The 18376-nt window shown below is 51.4% G+C and overlaps 1 long non-coding RNA gene across 1 annotated transcript; it reads left to right on the plus strand.

Annotated features, from left to right (window-relative positions):
* Positions 1-2427: 2427 nt before the first annotated feature.
* Positions 2428-9711, plus strand: LOC108177992 (uncharacterized). The gene is made up of 4 exons (XR_007908852.2): positions 2428-2909; positions 4319-4572; positions 7541-7715; positions 8369-9711. It is a non-coding gene; the product is annotated as an uncharacterized lncRNA (long non-coding RNA).
* The last annotated feature ends 8665 nt before the right edge of the window (positions 9712-18376 follow it).

Below are 18376 nucleotides of genomic sequence, written 5' to 3' on the forward strand. Positions count from 1 at the left end.
ATTCTGTCTCATTGTCCCCAGAAGCTGCTAGAAGGTTCCAGAAATGACCATAACTAGTACATAAGCTACATTTTTTTCAGTTGCCTCTTGGGTCCAGAAATGACTTCCTTCCACAGCCTTCCCTAAGCCACTGTAATGCTCCAAAATTAGAACAACGTGGTCTTTCGATCTCTAAAGCCTCCCCCCCCACCCCAAACCCCAAGACTGGATGTGCATTGCTGTTTTCTTCCATAGCTCTGATTTATGAGATGCTATATGAGTTCTGTGTTTAATAACACGTGACTGGCTGCCCTCGATGCACAAAACTTGCTGCTATGTTTCTCATATGATTGGACATGTTGCTTTTATGTCGTGTACTGACTGTCCCGATGCGTGGGCAGCCCTCTCCACGCTGCACAGTCTGTGGTCACTGAGAAGCGAGAATGCAGGTCTGACATGTACAAGTTTCAGTGAACACAATGAACACGTGCAAAGCGAGGCCTACCTGTTGCCACTTTTAAATATAACTTGAATTAGGAATGGAACTACGGTGGTTGTCATTTCTCAAGCAAATAGGGGGTGCCCACGGGGCTCAACTGACCCTTTCAGCAACACGTTGGAAGTGACTGAATGAAGACAAAAGTGCTAATTCCAGGAGAGGACCCGCTGCAGGAACTCACAGGGAACGTGGGACAGGAGAAAAAGAGAAGACTTACAGAAAAGTTTACCTTTGAATGAAGTCTGGAGAGAAGTGGATTTTAGAAACTTTAGTGGGGCCGACGCTGTGGCATAGTGGGTAAAGCCGCCGCCTGCAGTGTCAGCATCCCATATGAGTGCCAGTTTGAGTCCCAGCTGCTTCTCGCCTCCTCCTCTTCTTCTTTAAGACTTATTTCTTGGGCTGGTGCCAAGGCTCACTAGGCTAATCCTCCGCCTTGTGGCACTGGCACACCGGGTTCTAGTCCCAGTCGGGGCGCCGGATTCTGTCCCGGTTGCCCCTCTTCCAGGCCAGTTCTCTGCTGAGGCCAGGGAGTGCAAGTGGAGGATGGCCCAGGTGCTTGGGCCCTGCACCCCATGGGAGACCAGGATAAGCACCTGGCTCCTGCCATCGGATCAGCGCAGTGTGCCGGCCGCGGCGGCCATTGGAGGGTGAACCAATGGCAAAGGAAGATCTTTCTCTCTGTCTCTCTCTCTCACTGTCCACTCTGCCTGTCCAAAAAAAAAAAAAAAAGACTTATTTCTTTATTTGAAAGTCAGAGGAGGTTAGTACTGTGGCTTAGCAGGTAAAGCCACTGCCTGCAGTACTAGCACGCCATATGAGTACTGGTTCGAGTCCCAGCAGCTCCACTTCCCATCCAGCTCTCTGCTATGGCTTGGGAGAGCAGTAGAAGATGGCCCAAGTGCTTGGGCCCCTGCACCTGTGTGGGAGACCTGGAAGAAGCTCCTGGCTCCTGGCTTCATATCGGCACAGCTCCAGCTATTGCAGCCATTTGGGGAGTGAACCAGCAAATAGAAGACCTGGTCCTCTCCCTCCCTCCACCCTCCCTCTCTCTCTAGCTCTCTCTGTCTGTCTCTCTGCCTCTGCCTCCCTGTAACTCTGCCTTTCAAACAAATAAATAAATCTTTAAAAAGAAAAGAAACTTTACTGGACTAGGGAAGTGGGTGTTGTGGGCTGAGCCAATAACATGAGCATGAGTCCAGGGGTAAAGCAGTCTGAACCCTTGAGATGAGAAGTTCTGAATGATGGCGTGGGTGCAATAATGACCAAAGGCAGAATCTCCGCTTCTAAAGTCCACTGCCCCAGGGCCGGCGGCTTGATGCAGCACGTTGGGCTGCTGCCTGTGATGCCAGCATCCCTTGTTGGAATGCAGGTCCAAGTCCTGCTCCTCCGCTTCCCAGCCCAGCACAATTGTTAATGGGCCTGTAAAGCAGCGAATGACAGCCCAAGTACTTGGGCCCCTGCCGTCCACATGGAAAACCGGGATGGAGCTCCTGACTCCCGGCTTTGGCCTGACCCAGACCTGGCTATTGTGGCCATTTGGGAGAATGAACAACTGAATAGATTTTATCTTTCTTTCTATTTCACTCTTTCTGTGCCACTCTGCACTTCAAATAAATAAATCTTTTTTTAAAAAGTCCACAGACCAAAGGTGCAGACTCCTTCGTGACCTTGTTTGATCCTCAGAGCAAACCCACACAGGACAGCACCTGGAAGCGTGGCCCCATTTTATAGATGAGGAAGCAGAGACTCCATAGGCAAAGACTCTTCTAAGCCTGCACCACTAAGTGATGCGACAAGCAGGGGATGCAGGCTTCCTGGAGTCGGGCCCTTGCTCTGCTGGGCCGCCAGGAGAATGTGACACTGTGACAGTTGCAATTGACCTATCGTGAACTGTCCAGCTTTGTTTACAAAAATACCAAGGATCAGAGTTCACCTCTCCCTGAGGAAACTCCTGTTCAGGGAAAAACAAGAAAACCAATCTAGGAGTGTCTAATGGCTTCGTTTTATTGCTCACTTCTTTCTCCTATACTTATTTTTAATAGTTTCTTTGGAAAATGAATGTTGATTAGATTTAGGGCACCATGAGATATTTTCCATGGTCCGGAGCAACCACGGGGTTCCATTTGGGGTACATTTTCCTTTTGTTCAGCCAGTGGTTACTGCAGACTCCGTTTGTGGCTCCTCCAGGCAGGAGCCGAAGGGTCCCCCAAAGAGTATTGCCTCCACGTCTGAACACTTCCCTCCTCCGAAGTTCACCACGGGCGTCACGAAGGATCCATCCACAGTCACTTTCTGACAGATCAGCACTGGCTTGATCCCAGAGGATGGGAGACCCAGCAAGACGGGGCTGGCAGGGGCCCACCCTGGCTGGCCTGAAGCCCTTGACCGCGTCAACACAATCCGAAAGACCTGGGCAGCTGAAAGCAGAGCTGTAAGTGATCCCGTCTGTGGTTTGGGGCTGATTATTCCTCTGGGGTGGACCAAAGAAGCGGTAACCAGGAGAGAGGGGCTCCCTCTCCCTTCACTTTAAACAAAATGTCACCACCCTTCCTGCATCATCCTTGTTTTGGGTGTTTTCCAAGTGAGAGTTCATTAGGGATTTGCGAAAGCACGTCCTGCTAATCTCCATCAAAGAGGGGTTCGATTTCAAAGTACAGGAGAAATACAATAGTGTTGAAGCAAATACATGAAAAAGATCATAGCCCCCAAGAAGCAAGACAGAAGCAGGGACTGGTGACTGGGGGCTTTTTTTAAGTCTGTCTTCATTGGGAACAAAGTAAGGGAGTCCCAGGAAGAATGGTGTCTCCCAGGCACTCTCTTATCTGCGTGGACAGCTTGAACTAAACATTAAAGAACGTTTGTAAATGTTTGGGTTTCCTTTTCCATATTTTCTCCTGTTGGCCCCAAACCTGAAGGGCTCCGAATTCCGCAAACAGGGTTCTGCCCTGCGGTGACGACTGTGGTCCACAAGTATGGTGGAGCGGATATACAGAGACAGGAAGAAGCCCAGAGCAGGAGCCCAGGGATTAGGGCTGTGGGGGTACGCAGTGTAAACAGGGTTCTCTGAGAGGCGGGGAGCAGGTTCATTAGCAGCCTGGGCTGGGAATAGGCTGGCCCTGTCTCTGTCCTCCAGCGGAGGAATGGGCCCCTGCTTTTGTCATTGGCTTGATCGGACCACATTGCCCCTCCCTGGGACTTGACGTTGGCGAGGTCCCGGGGTGACCTGACCCTCTGCAGGGAGCACTCACTTCGGTCAGGGAGGTGGCGGCCCCACACCCGCATCCAGCCTTGTGTTGAGGACGTCCAGGCCAAGCTCACACTCAGAAAGGCTTCTTTGGCAGGGTGGGTGTTTGGTGCAGTGGTCATGAGCGACTCCGCTCGGGACACACGCATTTGCTATCAGAGGCCCTGGTTGGAGTCCCTGCTCGCCTCCTTCTCATCCAGCTTCCTGCTAACGAGCACCCTGGGGGCAGCGGTGATGGCTCAAGTACTTGGGTCCCTTGCCGCCCACATAGGAGATCTGGGCTGGGTTCTAGGCTCCTGGCTCTTATGGACATTTGGGGAGTAAAAAAGAGGATAGAAGGTCTCTCTTTGCCTGTCTTTCTGTCTCTCCCTCGCTGTCTCTCTGCCTTTCAAATGAAAGGAAAATAAAGTTTACAAAGAAATGATTCTTTGGGGCGCAGTTCTCCTCTATCCAGAAGGATGCATCTCCTTTGGCTGCGTCTCAGGAGGAGCAGGGGTTGTAAGGGCTTCCATCTTTGTGTACCCCAACCCTCCCCAGAAGAGTTCTTTCAGGAGGAGGCCCTGAGCGAACCTAACTGAGGAACCCTAACTCCGCAGGAGGAGGTCTACCCGAGGAATTCCAGCTCCGGTGCCGGCGTTGTGCTGCAGCTTCAACACTGGCACTCCGTACCTGAGAGCTGCTCTGCTTCCCATCAAGCTTCCTGATAACGCACCTGGAAGCAGCAGAAGATGGCCCAAGTACTTGGGCCCCTACCACCCAAAGAAAAGACCCGGCTGGAGTTCATGGCTCCTGGCTTCAGCACAGGCCAGCTTAGACTGTTGCAGCCATTTGCTATTTGGGTAGTGAAACAGTGAGTAGATGATCTCTCTCTGTCTCTCATACACACTGTACCTTTCAAATATATAAACACTTGTTTTTTTAAATGAAGATTCAGGCTTCAGGCCTGGATGGTATTGAACTTGGGTTTCCAGCTGTACCACTGAGGATGTGGAGCAAGCCCTCAAGCCGGCACCATCTCATCCGGTTCAGGAGACCTGGCTGGAGGCTGATCCCTCTGTCTGGAGTCCTCTGGCCCCTAGGTTTTGGAGGGAGTCCCCAGTTCAGGATCTGTGCACCTCTGCACTACTGCTCTCTCTCATCAGTAGCAGGGATGCTAGGGAACTTATGCAGGTGGCTCCTGGCAGAGGAGTAGTCATCAAGGGCCTTGGAACCAAGGGCTTGGGTTCAGACTTCAGCTCTAGGTGCTCAGTTTTCTCATCTGTCAAATGGAGACAATATCAGCCAGCTGAGGGAATCGCTGGGAAGAATCCGTATGGAATGGTGTGCTCACTCCCTGCAGGGCCTGGCACACGCCAAGTGCTAACTAAGGGGTAGGCCACTGCCGCAGGCTCTTCAGACCCATGCGTGGATGGGAACGTGACTAAGGGAGCCCTGTTCTATGCCACACATCCTATGAGCGATTTTTTGGGTGTACGGGGAATGGACTTTTGCTCCTCAGGTTGACTTAAGGCAACGTGGATGTTGGCCCTCGAGGCCGAAGGTGGAAGAAACGAACCGCGCTTGTTCCTTTTTCTTGGCTCTGTTGTCAAGAGGCTGAAGCACGTGACTCTCTGGTGACTTCCCGTGTCCTTAACTGATACAGGTGCTGCAAGTTGCCTCGGCAGCGCGATCTGACTTTGAGGCTACGGGGAGACTTGTGCTCTCTTAGCGCCAGGCCTTGGCTCTTACCAAGTTGCACATCCAGCTTTGCTGCTCATCGGTCAAGCGTCTCCCATCTCTTCACCCCAACTCCTGACATTTCCTTTCCCTCTCACTATTCAGAGTCCAGGCTCTCAAAGCCTGGACCAGAAATCCCGAGTTATCCCATCGGGCGACTCAGGCAAAAGGGGAATTGGCAGAGAGGATCAGTGCTTCAGATAGAAAAAGATGGGGAGATAACCACTCATCGACTTGTTCAACAACCATTTGTTAGGTATGTACTGCGTGCCAGCCATCCGGTGATGAACTAAGCTCGGCTTCTGACCTCAAAAATGTAGTGGCTGCTTCATGTTCGAGGTGCTTTTTAAAAATGGAAAACATCTAACAGGTTGCATGCTTAAGTTCAGGCAGTTCTGGGGGGTGTACATTTTGGTGTACTAGGCTAAGCCACCACTAGACACATTCTGGGAGTGCCAGGGATGGAGTCCCACCTCCCCTCTGATCCAGCTTCCTGCTGACCCGCACCCTGGCAGGCAGCAGGTGATGGCTCAAGTACTTGGGTTCCTGTCTCCCATGTGGGGAGACCTGGATTGAGTTCTGGGTTCCTGACTTGGGCCTGGCCCAGCTCTGGTTGTTGCAGGAATTTGGGGAGGGAACCAGTGGATAGAAAAAGTCTCTCATTCTCTCTCTCTGCTCCTCTGCCATTCAAATAAAATAAATAAATAAACCCTAAAGAAAGATTCAGATAGTTTCTGATGTAAATCATTTCTTATTCAATAAAAGGTTTTCATATATTTAAGTAGAGTAGCAGATATAGACAACAATTCAGAGGACTTTGAGAGCAAGATGAAAATGTGCTCAGGGCACTGTGGGACGATGAGAAGCAGGTGGGAGGGGCTCTACTTTAGGGGAGGGGGAGAGGCAGTCCCTGGCAGGGGGTCAAGTCTCAGAGGAGAATGGTGTGGGGTATGGGTGGGAAACTATGGAGAACCCCATGCTGCTGCCAAGAGGCAGGAAACAGGAGCATAGAGATTGGGGAAGGGGGCTGGACTTTATACCTCTGGGGTGGGCTTTATCTTGTGGGCAAGGGGAGCCATGGGCAGTTTCAGCCGGAGGAAGTGGTCAGATCTGCATTTCAGACAGCACCATGGACATTGACTCAAAACCAGGGGCCATTCTGAGGCCCTGCCGCTTTCTAGATGAGAGATGAGTGAGAGTTTGGGCCCAGAGATAAGCTTTTACACATGGTGTGGCCACACGCACACTTCTCTTGAAGGCGGCCCTGGAAAACGTTTATGTATTGTTTTACAGGCACATCTGTTTGCGTGTGTAGACACAAACAGGGAATTGTTCAGGAGTTCATCTCTCACTGTGTGAGAAATTGAGAAATCTTTTTTTTTTTAAAGATGTATTTATTTATATGAAGGCAGAGTTACAGAGAGAGAGAAGGAGAAGAAGAGGCAGAGACACAGAGAGAGAGAGAGAGAGAGGGAGAAAGGGAAGTCTTCCATCTGCTGGTTCACTCCCCAGATGGCTGCAACGGCCGGAGCTGAACTGATCCAAAGCCAGGAGCCAGGAGCTTCTTCAGGGTCTCCCACATGGGTGCAGGGGCTCAAGGACTTGGGCCATCCTCCACTGCTTTCCCAGGCCACAGCAGAGAGCTGGGACTCGAACAGGCACCCAGATGGGATGCTGGCACTGCAGGTGGCAGCCCCACCCACTATGCCACAGCACCTGCCCCATAGAGAGAAAGTTTTTTTCCGCATTGAGAGAGCTGACCGGTGAATTCGATGCCTCCTGTGTCAGAGGCAGCATGTGTCTCACGTATTTCCTATTTTTGTTTCTGAGAAATCTGTGTGGAAGGAACTCGTCGTCATCCTTTTGGGGATTTATTTGGTGCTCGCTCTTCTCTGGACTGTTTCTAAGATCTGCTTTACTGGCGAGACTCTGGCCTGGGGAGACCAGCTCGTCTTTTCCATGTGTAACTCTGTACTGTTCCCTGCACGTTCTAGAAGGCACTCCCCAGCAGCCAGACTGACCAATCCCCGCACAGACAGGTGCTTGCTCAAGTCATGTTCTTTTAAAACAGGCAGCTGAAACTTCTGGTTATCTGTTCCCAGGCCTCTGACAACAGCTCTGAGAGGCACTGATGGGACCCTGGACTGTGGATGCAGCAGGACACGGGTTCTCTTCGGCCTCGGGGGACCTGCGTGGTGTGTTGGGGACCCGCCCAGACTCAGTGCCCAGACTCCTCAAGGCCTGCCTACCTGGAGGGGGGAGGAAGGCAAGGAGGTGGTGAGTACCTGTCGCCATGTGCACCCAAACCCTCGCGTTTCAAAGAACGTTGATTTCCTGGTCCCCAGCGGGGAGGAGTAAATGCTGAGGCGTGGGCTCAGTCTGCTTGTTTCCTTGGAGGCCCGGCCACTGCAAGGCCCTGGGAGACTGGGGTCCCAGGCCCGCACGAGCCCCTGGTGACAGCACGGCGGGAGGCTACAGTGGTGCCCGTCCCAGGGAGGTCTGGGGCAGGGGCCCTGTCGCATCCACACAGCAGATGTTTCTCCTGCTCTCTCTTGCCTCCTGTATGGTTTTTGCAAATTAACTTCCATGCTGGGGACATTCCACTAGGCCCGGGCAATATTAGAAGAGTTTGGGTTTGGGTGTCTGCTCTGTCCTGTGTTCCCTGCAGGTGTCTGGGTAGGGTCCTCCACCGCTCAGGGCCTCCGTTTCCCAGGTATGCATTGGTTGGAATATCGGCAAGTTCCTTAGCCCTAAACAAGGGTTCTGCACCACCCCCTGGATTGAGCCTCTAGTCAGTAAGACAAATCAGGGGCAGAAGAACCCTGCGTGGCTGATGGAAACGGGCTACGAGGGCTGGGTCTTCAGCGCCCTCACGATGGTGATGGGGCATTGGCTTTGCTGGTCTAAGTCTCTGTTCTCGTTCCCCACAGGGGCAGGATGGATTGGACGAGCCTTAGCGGCTGCCTGGAGGCCCAGCTGTCTGGGCACACAGGAACGTGCAGGGTGCATGCGGGGGCCCTGCTCCCTGTCAGTCACAGCTGCAAGGAGGCAGCAGGGGAAGGTGGTGGCTGCACAGGCATCCAGGGGGAGGCTGACAGGAAGAGGGGTCGCTTGTAACATAGCAGGCCACCGGCTGAGACCTGCTGAGGGATGTGCATTACTCAGAGGGTGGGTCCGGTTCTCATTTTAGACCCAAAATAAACTCTCCAGGCCCTGTTGTAGTTGGCTAATGGCAATCCCCAAACCACAGGCTCCAGAGATATGAGCCAGCATTCCAGGAGACGCCACCCACAGGACACGGAGACCCGGGGAGGGAGCCCGGCCCTGGGTCCGGCGTGTTTGGGGCAGACTGCGGGAGACACAGCGTCACCGCGGCCTCAGCCTGGGTTCCGTGCGGAGACCTCCTGCAGAACCCGGTCGTGTCCACGGATGCCCTCACGGGCCTCGGGCGGAGCTCGCCCTCCCCAAGTCAACACGAGAGGGCCCAGGGAGCTACGGGTCATTGGAAGCTCTTCTTTCTGCCTTTTTCAAGCTCAGGAAGACCAGCACACCACTTAGGAGGCTGGTTTGGACAGTTCTCCAAATCCCTGGTCAGATTACTATCTTTCAGCTAAAACACAGGGTTAGTGGAATTTTCTTCCAAACTTCTTTTCAAACAATTATCTTGACATATTATCTGTAACATTTCCTTTAGAGAGTTCCTCCCCATCAGGGGAGAAAAAGTTCGCCAGGGCCTGTGAATGACTGGATGGAGGAGAAAGATGTGTGAGGATGTGAGACTCGGAGCAGGAGCTATGCGTAGGGACGCCACGGCAATGAGAGACAGCGCTGGGGAATAACCTAGGTCTGGGCGCCTTTGCCACCTGTGGAGTCTGCAGGGGATCTTGACAAACCACCCGGCCAGCCCCCGGCCCTGAGTTAATACTGTCCTTGAATCTGCCTGCGGGCCTTGAACAACACACAGAGAATTCATGTTTGTATGCAGTGGTGCACCCCTCCCCCCATAGCTCGCTGCAAGTGGGAGGTGAGTTTCCCATTTGCTGGGGGTGTGGAACTTAGAGACCCAGGGACAAGGGACTCAGGAATGGGGAAAGGGGACCCCACACTGGCAAGCCGGGGCAGCAGTCTCTAAAGCGAGAGGGTTTCATGAGGGCGACTGCCTTGGACAGGGATGATCCCAATGCTGGCGGAGGTGCGGCGGAGGGAGGAGGCGGCGTGGAGCTAACGGTGCAGACCCGGGAGGCAGGGGCGGGGCTCTGCGTGGTGCGGTGCAGACCCGGGAGGCAGGGGCGGGGCTCTGCGTGGTGCCACGCGCTTTCCCATCTGAGCATCCGCATCTGCCTCTTCCACCCACGGCCCGGGCTCCTGCAGTCACTCCGTTCCCCACCCGTCTCTGAGAACGGTCCTTCTCTGATGCTACTTCAAAGCCCCCTGGGAACGCCAAGTTGCCAATTAAGCCTCTTTGAGGCAGGTTCTCATTCCTTCCCCACTAATTGAAATGTTACTCCTTTTACTAAACCCATGAACCACCCAGACACAACGGTCTTCCTCATTTGCATTGTAACAATGTCCCTAATGTGCTGCCAAGAGCTTTCCGAGGAGGGGGACCTCTTCTCCTCCCCCGGCTGCACGGTCAAAAGCAATTCCCAGCCCAAGGCCGGCTTTTCCATCCCTGTCCAGCTGCTCATTAGCTAAGGTGGAATAAATTCCTTTTATTCTGGATTCATTTCCCAGGATGATAATGTCTTTTTTGTCTCAGGCCACTGTTCTCAAACTAGGCCTTAATTGCTGATACCGATTGAGTTAATGCATATTTACAGCGGGGGTTAGGTTAAAGAAGGTCTCCTGTACTTTCATCTGAGACATTTTGTTTAACCTGCAATAAAATCGTGCGGGAGTTATTCAGTGTTGATTCTCATTGCGTTTTATCTTGTCTCTGCCCCTTGGGAAAGTCCGCAGAGGCAGATGGTCTTGGCATGGGCACAGTTCCCGGGCTGCAGGGCCCACGGAGCCCAGCCTCAGCCGGTCACCTCCAAGCTCTCCTGTATTCAGACGGGAGGGCCTCTCCTGGTGAGAGCAGATAGCCCCCGGGCAACGGGCAACAGGCAACGCGCGCGGTGCCGCTCTCCCAGGCGCCCCGCCAAGCTCGCAGGCGGGATGATGAAATCCCATCAAAGCCGCAGGGCTGGGCCAGGCTCCCGAATCAGCTCCCACCAGTAGCTCCAGCCCAAAGTGGCCCGCAGACCGGGCACAGAGCCCAGGTGTCAGGCCATGTGACAGGCCTGGCCACTGGTGCCTGCTCAGAGACAGTGGCCGAAACCAGGGCAGGAGGAAGGGCCTGGGGCTGAGCACAATGCCAGGGAAAGTCAGGGGGTTTCCAAGATTTCCCTGGGGAGGCCTGTCGGCTGGCTCCTGGATTCGGTCTTCTCAAACCCTCTTGCTCGCTCTACTTCTGCAAACAGCAGGGGAAGCATAGAAGCCCTCTTCCCTGTGAAGTTTGAGGCTTCTTTATCACTCGGAGGTGAAACTGACTTACCTAAAAGGAGATTGGCTGGAGTCACCCTGTGGGGCTCCTTGCCCCTGGGTGCTGCTCCTGGGTGCTGGGAGCTCTCACCCTCTCTCTCGCCTGTCCCTTTGGCTACTTCTTTCTGAGCTGTCCCGGGGGAGTTGGCCCTGAAAAGGAGACCAGACTGACAGTCCCCAAGAATCCATGTTTTAAGCCTCTGTTCTCCATAGAGGAGGCCGTGAGCCAGTTTTCCAGCCGATGGAGTTTGGGGACAAGTGACACAGGCCACCTCCGCCCTTCGCTCTGCTGGTGTCCTCGAGAGAGTGACCCTCTGGGCAACCTTGGTGCCCGTTGTGTCAGTGTGGAATGCATGGCAATGGGCTTGTAAGTCTCGTGCACTTGGGGACCAGGTCTTGTAGCAGGGAACCTTGTTCACAGTCAGATGCATGCACGATGCCAAGAATCCGAGCTGCTGCCTTCACCTCGATTCCTCATCCACCGAGGCCTGTCTCATCCATCCCAGAAGAGCCCCAGCTCAGATTCTAGCCTCCCTGTGCAGCCTTCCTGGGGGCAGAGGAAACGCACATCTGGCCTCACCCAGTTGTTTTTCTTGGTTGCTTACCAAAGCCACCTTTGCCTACCTCCAGACAGATTGAGCCAAGTGGAGACCTGGAACCTGGCCAAGTCAGTGAGACCCAGAAACCCAGCTGTCCGGCCCAAAGGCTCAAAAGCAAAGGTAGCTCCCCAGAGACAGGTTCCCTAGCTTCTTGTTTCTGAAATCAGGCACAGGAGCGCTGGATAAGGAGGATAAACATGAAGGTGCTTTCTGGAGCCAGTCTGCGTGTTGGAGGTGATGGGCGCTTAGAGAGCACCTGCTCCAGCCCCCTCTTCCAGAGCAGAGCCTGCAGCCCAGAGCCTGCAGCACGCAGCACTCGGGCTTAGGGCCTCTCAGCCAGAGTGCCTCAATTGCATTCCTTAAGCCTGAAGACAGCAACAAGGCAGAGGACCTGCGCTGTTGTCAAGTATCCCTTCGCAGCTCGTGGGATATGCTGAGAACGCGTCATCCTTTATAATCCACCGTGACAGGCTCAGGCTCCGTGCACTGTTCAGCATTCTCAGCTGGACCTATGGCCTTGCTTCTCCATGTGCGTTTCAGGTCAGACTGAGCATGTTGGGAACCCCAGCATCTCCTAGGTGGGCTGTGTTCCATACCCATCTGGACACAAGACTCTTGGGCCCGCGGTCTCCCGCAAGGAATCCTGGCAGGCAGCACGGGCAGCGTCCCCAAACCACTCTGTCTCTTGGCAGGGTCCTTCCCTTTGTGGGGTGAGAAGAGCCCTGTGGGGAGGAAGTCCATCTCCTTTTACAGAGAAGGGAGCTAAGGATCAGGGAGGTTTGGGGGTTTGCCCAAGTCCTCACAAGATGTGATGCCTTTCTTCTCAATCGCACTCCCTCGAGCTTCTCACTGAGGACTCGGCCATCATTAGAATGAGAGATTTCTCCAGGGCACAGTTCGGGGGTGCATTTTTTGATTTAAAACTCAATCAGCTGCACTGTCTTGTATGGTCTTCTGAGCGCAGGCTGCTTTCCCCGTGTCAACTGCGTGGAGCTGGAGGCATGCTCGTCAAACTGTGAATTCGACCCCCTGTGGGCTGGTCTTGGCTTTGACCGTGCACCTGCTCCCGGCAGTAGTGCTCCGGACTGCTGGAGCTGGCCCAAAGCCCACGTCTTCTGCCCCTCCGGCCCTCCTTTCAGGAAGCTGCAGGCGAGTCAGTGTCCTGGATATTGGCTCGGATGGGTCTTCAACACCATTATCCTCCCCTGCTCATTCCACTACTCGGGACCCCAAGCCCACAGCAAGCCCGTGGGAGGGCCTGGGTGTTTTGACTGCGGCAGGAAGTATTTTATAGGAGAACGCGGATATAGGATACAGCTACAGCTCCATTTGTGTCCCCACAAAGGCAAAGGGGAGCAAACATCTTTGAGCACCATAGCCTGGAGCAAGAAGGAGGCAGGTGCCTGCGTCCACTGATCTCCTCTGGGGGCTATATTACATTGCAGCCTGTCCATACTCCATTGGTGAAATTGTCACCTTTTGGGAGGCGGAAGTCTGTTTTCCCCTGGGATGGCTCTCTGGCCTTCTGATGTATCTCTGATGCGGTGTCAGCAGGTCTCCTTCAGCTGAGTGAGTGTGTATGTGGCAGTGGTAAGGGGGTGCACATGTTGGGTGACAGTAGCCCAGACACTGGAGATGGAGGAGAGAAGGGGGTTTGACAAGGTTGGAACTGGAAGCACCCACCTATCACCATTCTTTGGTATTTATTGCATGTGTAGTATGTATACACACGTACTTTATAATTCACTAGGTTCTTTTCCTTTAGATAGCTTTTTTGAATCTTAAAAAAAAATCTTTGGAAAGCAGAGAGCTGGAGAGAGAGAGCTAGTGTACTGGTATTCTTGACAATGTGCTTCTCATTTTCACAGATGAGAAAACTCGCATCCCCAAAGACACCAGGAAATAAGCCACTGCACCTTGATTGTCCTGGTGAGGATATCCATGCTCAGAGCAGGGACTTGTCTACGACTTCACATTGTTAAGGGGCAGAAGCAAGACTTGAACTTGGCTCCATTTGAGTCAAAGCCAAGTTTCTTCCCGCAACATCCACACTGATCCCTAAGCACATAGAACTGTGAGCAGAACAGAGTGACTGCCCGGTGAATAGCTTGAGAAAAATGAGTCCGTAAATCAAAGAGAGGCATGAAGTCCATAGCCTCTAATCACAAAACTGTGACTCTAAGTCCAACCTGTGCAAATGAAGTGGCAGGTACAGGAGAACCAAGGTACAACCCTCCCTCCCCCCAAGAGAGCAGCCATCAGCTGGGATTGGTGCTGGACCTGTGTCCCCACAGGGAGTGAACACATAATAAGGGCTGCGCTGGGTGTAAGTGACAGGGACGAAGCAGTTGAGGTGGCGACAGCACCTGGGCCACCCTGTTGCTTGTTCTGCTAGTTTGGTAAAATGGTTTGCTGGGGGCCATGGATCCTCTTACATTATGTATTAGAATCTCCTGTGATCTGGAAATAAAACCAAATCAAGTGTAGAAGACAAAGATGCCACAGTAATTGTGGCAGGGCCATCTCCCCTGGGAGTGCAAAGCTGGGTCCAGGGTAACCACCTTCCCTCCCAATGGCCTCAGGAAAGACACTGAGGCCCACGGGAGTGGGAGGCTGTCCCCTCAACGTTACCTCCAAAATGAACAAGGGATAAACTCTCTCCTGAGACAGTTGGTCTCATTTTGCGGCCGTGAATTCAATGCTCAAGCTCCATTCTCCTCATCCCGGCTCCAGCTTAAGTTTTAAAAACTAATTCTTTCTGCATTAATCTGAAAAGATCCTCCCAACAAAAGCTCAACATCTGAGCCTATTTACCGAGTGTGCAGCTGTGTCAATTGGCCAAGACAAAGCGAGGCTTCCTGGTCGGCCCACAATGGGCGGCAGGTAGTCTTACAGACAGGGCAGGGGAGGAGGGGCTGGAGCTCAGGGGTCAAGAGAAGAGGCGTGCGCCCCACCCCCACCTCCCCAACTCACAAGTGGGACTGAAAGATATGATCTGTAAGCCCATCAATTAGGGCTATTAAAAAGGTAATTAGCCCTCTCCCATGGAAACCAAGGACAGAGATGTGAAAGGGGGGAAATTCATTTCCTTGTGGCTACATTTTAATGTGACGGGTACCCTTTAGGAAAAAGCGAGGTGCTACTTATGAGAATGTCACTCGGCTGGTCTTAATGGGAAGGTGGTGTCAAGTCAGCTACAGAACTGCCTTCTAATAAAAATAGTAACTATTCTTTCATTGTTGAAAAAAAAAATTTTTTTTTCCTGCCACCAAACGTGAGATTCAAATCCCCTGGCCAGGCTGGGGAGGCCGGGAAGGCTGGAGAGTCATTTCCTTTCCAGCTTCCTTTCCCGAAGAGCATCGTGGCCGGAAATGAAATCTGCAAATGTCAACAATGAACCATTTGTCTTGGGTCCTGGTAAGTGTGAAGCTCAGAATCAGTGTTTCTCTTCCCTCTCTTTTCAAACATCTGTGAGTATTTTGGTAATAAAGCCCAAGAGAGAACAACACGAATAGAGGAGAGATCCTATTTGTAATGAGATTTGAAGATATCCATTAACACAGATCTACAGTGGGTGACACTGTGCAACCTGGCCCAGTGTCACGCGTGGATATAATGTCTCAGGGCCTGCTTGCATGGGTGTGGGTGTCTGCCTGAAAGTAAAGGACTGAACTTTGAAAATAATTTTTAAAAATTATTTTCATTTTATTTGTGAGCGAGAGAGCTTCCGTCTACTGGTTCACTTCACAAATGCTACAACAGCTAGGGCTGGGCCAGGCTGAAGCCAGGAACCAGGAACTCCATCTGGGTCTCCCACATGGCGACAGGGACCCACCTACTTTAGCTTTCATCTGCTGCCTCCCAAGGTGCAGTCACAGAAAGCCAGAATTGGCGGAAGCAGAGGAGCCGGGACTCCAACCCGTACTCCGGGCACTCCAAGCAGGGACTTAACCAATATTTTATATTTGAGACACAGAGCTACAGAGAGAAAGTCTTCCATCTGCTGATTCACTCCCCAAATGGCCAGAACTGACTTGATCCAAAGCCAGGAGCCAGGGGTTTCTTCCAGGTCTCCCGTATGGATGCAGGGGCCCAAACACTTGGGCCATCTTTCTGCTTTCTCAGGCTGTAGCAGAGAGCTGGATCGGAAATTTAGCAGCTGAGATGTGAACCAGTGTCCATATGGGATGCCAACATTGCATATGGACGCTTAACTCACTGCTCCACAATGCCAGCCCCTAGACATTCTTGTGTAAGACTTTTTGTGGGCTTGTTTTTGTTTCTCTTAGGTAATTGCTGAGGAGTGGAATTGCTGACTCACACATAGGTTAGGTGTGTAGATAACTTTTTAAGAAACTGATAAACAATTTTCTACTGTAGCATTAACACCTTGCTGACGCTTCCAACAGCAATGCGTTGAGAATGTTGCCAGTTGTACCTCCTTACAACCATTTGATGTCAGTCATTTTAGCTGTAGCTCTTGTACTGGAAATGAAGCAATAATCTTAGTGTGGTTTCAATTTGTGATTTTGGATGATTAACAAAGTTGAACACTTTTTCACATACTTGTTATCCATTTTATATTTTCTTTCATGAAGTTATAGGCTTTTATCCATTTTTAATTGGCTTATCTTATTAATTTGTAGGTATTTTTATACAGCTTGGCTAAAAGTCTCTTCTAATATATGCATTGCAAATATTTTCTTTTGGTCTGTGGCTTTCACTCTCGTTTTCTTACTGGCATTTTTGGATGACAAAAGTTTATTATTTTAACAAAGTCAGATTTTCAAAGTTTTTACTTCATGGTTAGTGCTTTTTGTGTCCCACAGAATTTGAAATCTGCCTCTCCCAAGGTTGTGCAGACATTTTCCTATGCTTTCCCATAGCAGCTCTGTCATTTTAGCTTTGCTGATTAAATCTATCATTCATCTCAAGTTCATGTTTCATATATGGTGTGAGGAAAGGATTGAAGTTTATTATTTTTTTCCCAAACATTTTGTCTAGTACTTCCAGCTCATTTGATGAAGACTTTTGAATTGCTCTGATCTGTAGCCTTTGTCATGGAGCCGTTGACTGCACATGTATGTCTTTATTTTTGAATTCTGTATTCCATTTTGTGTCTATCTTTATGTCCAGAACTCATTGCTGTGCTTGTTGTATGTTTTTTTTTTATGTATTGAAATCAGATAGTGTGGGTCTTTTATTTATTTATTTTTTAAAAGATTATTTTGGCCACATTAGGTTCTTCACATTTTTATATAAAATTTAGAATGAACATATCGATTTCCACAAAAAGGTATATTAGGATTTTAATTGATTGTGTTGAATCTGTAGATCCACTTGATGAGAGGGAGTGTATTAGTCTGTTTTCCGTTGTTATAACCAAATGCCTGAGGCTGGGTAACGCACCTTGGAGAACAGGCTTACTGGACTCACAGTTATGGGAGCATCAAGTCTTACATCAGGCTGCCCCATCTGTTCAACCCCCTGTCCTGGGACAGGTCCAGGAGGGACCGGAAGCCAGAGAGGAGGGGGATCGGGCTCATTCTTTTGTAAAAACTCCTTGTCTTGGTAACTAACTTGGGTCCCAAGAACTTCCTTAATCTTTTCCAAGGGCAATGTTCTCAAAGACCTCACCACCTCCCACCTCTCAAAACTTCTTCCACCTCCCACCAAGCCAGGAGCCAGGAGCCAGGAACTCCATCTGCGTCTCCCACTTGTGTGCAGGGGTCCAAGCACATGGGCCATCTTCTGCTGCTTTCCTAGGCCATTAGCAGATAGTTGGATCAGAAGTAGGGCAGTCAAGATTTAAGCCGGCGCATACGTGGGAAGCCAGCTTCTCAGGTGGTGGCTTAACTCGCTGTGCCACAAAGCTGAGCGACACCCTCCCATCAACACATTTATTTTTTAAATCCTAAAAATCTGTAAATATAATACTGGCCCATAAAAATCTTAGAAGTATTTTAAAACACTGTATTTTTAAGATAATAACCCACACACATAGAATTTATTAATTATTTATTCCCTCCCCCCAATACTTTCAGAAGCATTTTCAAGTTCAAACACCCCTTTGAAAGCAAATGACCTCATGTCTGTTGGTTTACACTGTTCTGTACTAGGGATCAGGGAAATTTCCCACCCTGCCTTAAAGCAACCGCTGAGAAGTTTGTCATCCTCCACCTTCAATGCGAATACCTGGAAAATGAGTGCAGTGACACTCCAAATCACAACTGCAAGGCCGTCAGCTGGAGTTGGAAACCTCCTCCTGGGAAACCTGCCTCAGGTACAGGAAGCAGCAGGGCTCAGGGTGTGGGGGACTGCAGGGACTCACGGGGGCTGAGCTCCCTTGCCAAGTGAGTGGGCTGCTTGCCCTCGCTTTCCAGCTTCCCCTGCACCTCCACAGTCTGCCTGGCAGGAGAAGGCAGAGTGGATGCACAGTCCATTCCATCCATCCCTTGGCCCAGTTCTGCAACTGTTAATTCAGAATGGGGTTATTGGATGCCAGTCCCTCCTGTCCCAGGCCCTCCCTGTGCCGGCAGAGCCAGCGTGCAGTGGGGGACAAAGCCCGGTGCCTGCCGCCATGGAGCTTCCATTCCAGCGAGGGAGAGGAGCATCAGTCGAGTCACGTGGTAAGAAGCGTCACAGAGAAGAGTTAAGTCACAGCAAGAGGTCTAACCATGGCTATCCGGAAGGGTTTCTTGGAGGAATAAACGTGGGTGTGGTGGTATGAATGAGAGGGTGAGGAAGGGATGTTCAGGCAGAAAGACTAGCAAATGGGAAGGGGCTTTTGGGTAATCTGGCAGCTCCTGGATGCTG

Source organism: Oryctolagus cuniculus, chromosome 4 (genome assembly GCF_964237555.1).
Source record: "Oryctolagus cuniculus chromosome 4, mOryCun1.1, whole genome shotgun sequence".
In the NCBI taxonomy this organism is placed as follows: domain Eukaryota; kingdom Metazoa; phylum Chordata; class Mammalia; order Lagomorpha; family Leporidae; genus Oryctolagus; species Oryctolagus cuniculus.